The 5,512-nt window shown below is 31.6% G+C and overlaps 1 long non-coding RNA gene across 2 annotated transcripts; it reads right to left on the bottom strand.

The window, feature by feature from the left end:
- Positions 1 to 889: 889 nt before the first annotated feature.
- Positions 890 to 2,252, bottom strand: LOC145168425 (uncharacterized). Of its 2 annotated transcripts, XR_013741867.1 has the most exons (6): positions 2,137 to 2,252; positions 2,018 to 2,064; positions 1,851 to 1,905; positions 1,675 to 1,732; positions 1,533 to 1,595; positions 890 to 1,464 (listed from the first exon to the last, which is right to left on the bottom strand). It is a non-coding gene; the product is annotated as an uncharacterized LOC145168425 (long non-coding RNA). The 2 variants fall into 2 exon arrangements; XR_013741866.1 differs by having other exon boundaries at positions 1,533 to 1,732.
- Positions 2,253 to 5,512: the final 3,260 nt, after the last annotated feature.

Raw genomic sequence — 5,512 nt, 5'->3', positions numbered from 1 at the left:
TTAAATATATGGGGATTGATTATGTAAATCAATGATTCTTGTAGTGTGGGCCAATGATCCATGATTATTTAGCTGGGCTAAACCAATAAGTTAATCCATGGATAGTCAATGGAGGTTATACCCATGGAGCATAAGAATGTGAAAAGTCATGGAGCATTAGGGTTTACAAAGTGTAACCCTAGCATTTGCCACACTATAAATATAACTCTCATGAGCCAAAATCGGTTACACCATCTCTTTGAGATAAGTAAGTTATTCTCTTAAGCCTCCTCTTTCATATTGGTGTTTGTGAACCATTAGAGGCATCACACTTGAGGTGCTCTTTCAAAAGTCAAGAACTCTACCCTCACTACAAAAAAAAATGCCAATTAGTGACGAAAACAAAATGGTCACTAACGATAGAAGGAGTCGTCACTAACTGATTTAGTGACCAAACTTCTGGTCGTCGCTTTTCGTCACTATAGGTCCGTCACAAAAGTTAATTAGTGACCAAAATATAAAAGTGGTCACTAAATAGTGACTAAAATATATTGGTCACTAAATCTGTGACGACCTGTTTCGTCACTAAATGTTGTCACTAATCAATGAAAGTTGTCACTGTTTTGTCCAATTAGTGACCATAAAAAGTCGTCACTGATTTACCCAATTAGTGACCAATAAAAGTCGTCACTGAGTTACCCAATTAGTGACCATAAAAATTCGTCACTGATTTACCCAATTAGTGACCAATAAAAGTCGTCACTGAGTTACCCAATTAGTGACCATAAAAAGTCGTAACTGATTTCGGTTGCTATTTATTACATTTAACCCATTTAAGTAACTAGCATAGAACTATTCTCAAATTTAAAAAAACGCATAATATACAGTACATAAATGACTAAAAGGTAAGCACATCATACATTCACCATTGTACAAAGTAGCATTATACACAGCCTCTTCTTTACCATGAAAATATAAAAATATTACATCAATCTGTGAGCATATGTAGAAGTCAATCACCTTCTGATATTCAGATTCAAGAAACTTTGACTTCTTGTCCATTGGCATTATTCCCTCCTGAAATCAATCAATAATTTAAATTAAATCAAGAAATCAAATGTTGTTTTTCTTATGTTGCACTTTTTCAGTTTTAGGCAATTTACAAACTTTTCAATGTCATATAACCTGGAAGATGCATCAAGTGAGTCAATTACAACAAAATTGCTAACAAATAGCCAAATAGTAAGTGGAAATGTGGAATATGAGAACATGAAGAGTAAGTAGTAACCTCCAGTCACCAAGTTCACTTCCAAAAAAAACAACCCATTTAATAAATAATAACACACATAATAAAATAATCTATAATTCAAATTTCACCACTTACTTCTTCACAAACAGGAGTCAACCTAAGGTGGGAATAATTCCTTATTGCTTTCGGGGATGCAATATCTTCAGATTGTAATCCTGACTATCACTTCTTCTTAGCTGATCAAAAAAATAAAATTTTCAATATTTTCTAGAAAAATAACATTAACAAGATTAAAAAAACTAACCATGAGTAATTGTGGCATAGCATAAGCAATAAACTTTCCTTCACTGTTTAAAACCCCAACCACCTGTCTTGCACGTTTTGCTTCACTGTTAAAACAAAACTCTAGGAATATATAAAACACAGTAAAAATTAAAAATAAAAACCTTCATGATTTCATGATTCTTCCATGGCCCTTTATCAGATAGAAGACACCCCCTTGATCTACACGTACACATGGCACCCAAAAATTTAGGCAATTTACTGTAAAAAAGAATATGTTAATTGAAATATTTTTTTAAACATTTATGTTATATAATAATTATAAAACATATATGATTACCTGGAATCGATAATCTCAACTCAGACAATTTATTCTCGTTTTTGCATCCAAGAACCTGAGAAATCACCAAACAGAAAGATTAATTCCTAAAATAGTTATGAAGAAAATAATGAAATTCTTTTAAGAGGTAATACAAAAACATATGTTATGACTTATGAGCTACATACATGAATCTTTGAAGTTTTTTAGGTATCAGCAATCTAAGTTTGACAATCTGCCATCGTCAAACATCAGACTAAATAGAGATCTAGAAAGGAGAAAAAGCAACAAGATGAAGTCAACATGCCTGGGAGACATGATATTCTTGTCCATTATTTAAGGAGAAAGTGACAAATCCTTTGGATTCTTCTGCCTCTTCTCCATAATTTGATGCAAAACTCTACTCCGAATCATTATTGTCATCAAATTCGAGTCAATCCGGCGTGGTTCACCTATAACAAAAAAATAATCTCCTCAATTATCATGAATGAGAAAAGGAGTGCACTATAATATGAATATTTTTAGATCCAATAGCAGAAGGATGCTAGAGATATACTGAAGTGAGTTACCAAATAATGGATCAGAATTTATAAGGAATGGATCCCATGATTGCTTCTGAATATGTATATAGTGTATAAGCAAGCAAGAGTGAAGAAAAAAACATATATGATGAGAAATGCGAGCATCAAACTGATCATGCTTAATCATGTTTCCAAGCATTACAAACATGGTGACTGTAAGTATACCCCTGTGAGGATCTACCTTGGATATATCCCCATTTTGCCTCAGATCCATTTCTTATGGATTCCTCTATAATATTTATTCTGATTCTAGTTCTAATGTTAATGCAGCCACCACGAAAATGCTGAAATTTGATGTTTTTTATGTCAAACCTAGTTAGCATTCATATTATCTTACTTTTCCTACTTGAAGTATAACAATGTCTTAAGATACTTTCTGAATTCAAAATGTAAATCTGGAATAGAGACACTGACCAAACAATTTTGTGCCATTGCAAATGATGTTTCTTGCGCCAAAAATGTTTATAAATCAAAATGAAGAACGAGATTCAACTTATTGAAAAGAGAATAAATCAAAATGTGCTTATAGTATGTGAGGATTTCCCCCAAATTGAAAATGAAATTGACTTACGTGGGCAGATTTGGGGGAGAGAGTGAGAGTCACGAGGGACAGGTTAGAAGTAGTAGCAATTGACAACCCACGACATTGGTAGCAAAATAATCCAATTATGAAAAACATACGAGCGTAACCAACAAAATCTTGCTCCGACAGCCCCAATGATTCGTCAATCGTAGACCACTCAGATCGTGATGATGAAGCAGTACTAATAGGGTTTCGGTTTGCGTTCCGATCATCACATATGGAATCAGTACGAGGAGTTATTGGTATGGTTGATTGTCTTCGAACTTCTCTTTTACCAGATCCTTGAAACTCTCGGCAGACATAAAAACCCTAGGTAGTAGAAATTGGATTTGGAGACGATGAATTGGAGATTGGGGTTTAGGGCTTGCAGATGGTGGAGGAGAACGACGGAGAAACGATCAGAGAGATTGGTTATATGTGCAATGGTCTACGTGTCTTGTATCCGACACACGTATTTTAGGGTAAATCACATTTTAACCCTTATGGTTTGATGAAGTGTATTGATTTGATCTAATTTTTATATTTCTGACATTTTCATCCATATAAGATTTATCTTTTTTGTCATCAGGATAGACATCGTTTGATTGTATTTTTTCCGTTTAAAGTAACTATATGTTAGTAACTTTTTAGGGTTAGTTGTTATGAATACAAATTAAGTATGTTTTTCTGTTAAAAGGAACTGTTTGACGGTTCAAATATTTTTGTAAAACTTCAACTAAAATGTCATTATTTTTTTGATATATATTGACCACTTTTTTCTAGTCACTAGTTCTTTTTATGTTGTAATTCAGTGAACATGTTAAGTCGTCACAATGTGGGTTTGATAAACAAATTGCATTTAATGACCATTATTTTTGGTCACTACGTCTTTAATGCAGTGACAACTATTTTTGGTCATTAATCGTCAAATCAGTGACCATTTTTTAGTCACTAATACTTGTTATGAAATTAAATATATAACTATCAAAAAAAAGTACAGTTAGTGACCGATGAGTGACGACCATAATAGAATTGGTCACTAAACTTGTAATATTACCAAAAGTTAGTGACGACTTAATATATAGTCACTAAATGATCATATTAATGATCAAATTTTGGGTGGTCACTAAAAGGGACTTTTCTTGTAGTGTCTACCGAAGAGGTAAGCATCCAAACTAAGGTTTTATTATATAGCTTCAATTGTATGCTAGCTAGGGTGAATGTTTTGGAAAAACAAAATGCATGTATAATTAGAGAAAACATAGATCCAAAGCATTTAGGGTTACATGTGCACCATAGGAGTGTTATAGTGTTCAAAACCCAACAATATATATATATATATATATATATATATATATATATATATATATATATATATATATATATATGCTTTAGGGGCTTATTACAATGGCCTACAATATACGAACATATATTTACAACATATATATACTTTAACATTAATTAGATGTGAAATGGTTATTCCTTGTCAATGAATCGTCAATACGTCAAAGGTTAAGTCCTATTGTGTATTTTCATATCTATGGGTAGATAGGGGTCTTCATTTTGATGGATCGGTTTGATCCGATCCAATCAAGTGAATCCAAATTGATTTCGGTTTTCAAAACATGGATCCAAATAGTCCAAACTAAATTCAAATCCGATCTGATCCGATCCAATTACAATTTGGTTGGATCGGTTTTTAAAATTCGGTTTTCAAAAACCGAAACATTTTAAAACGACATATAATTATAATATTACCCAACTTTACACAAGAAGCAAAAAAAAAATTATTTAGTTATGATTTGAAATTTATAAACAACTAATAAGAAGATATATTATAGTTAAATATTTTATTGATATAAAACTTTTGAGAGAAAATGCATATTAATGTTTTTTTTATCGGGTGAAACATTTTGAACCTATTTGAAAAAATAAATTACAAAATTAATAAAGAACTATAGATATATATTATAAATAGATATATAATAAATGTTTATTTGGTTTTTTTCGACTATTCTGTTCTTATTTTATAAACCAAAACCAATCTGAAATCCAAAATAATAATTCGGTTTTGTTGAAAACCAATCCAAAAATCCGAACCAAATAGTACAATCAAAATTGTCCAATTAGATAATTCGGTTTTATCCGAATAGTGAACAACCCTATGGGCAGAAACTGTTAGTTGGAAGCTACAGTTTTTATATATGTAAAACTAGTTTTTAGATTTAAATGTATAAAATTAGATAAAACCAAAAATTAAAAACTTCAAAAAACTAAAAAGCTTCAAAAACTACTTGAAGTATCTTTTGTGCTGAAGGAAACTATATTTTTTTTATTTTGTTTAAAAAAAAACTAAAAGGTCCAAAATATTTTAAAAAGTCAATGAATTCAGCCACGAGCCTTCTAGTGCTAATTCCAGCCCAGTTAGGATCTCTTCGCATTTTAAGTCAGCAGTTAATGGGCCGATAGAAAATAGTAGCACATGGATCGGATGAGTGTTTTAGTGACTCATATAAAAGGTTCCTTTTTGATGTCAGGTG

Source organism: Lactuca virosa, chromosome 4 (assembly GCF_052849685.1).
Source record: "Lactuca virosa cultivar CGN04683 chromosome 4, Lactuca_virosa_CGN04683_v6, whole genome shotgun sequence".
In the NCBI taxonomy this organism is placed as follows: Eukaryota; Viridiplantae; Streptophyta; class Magnoliopsida; order Asterales; family Asteraceae; genus Lactuca; species Lactuca virosa.
The sequence above is the reverse complement of the archived record's forward strand: the minus strand, read 5'-3'. Positions and strand labels throughout refer to the sequence as shown.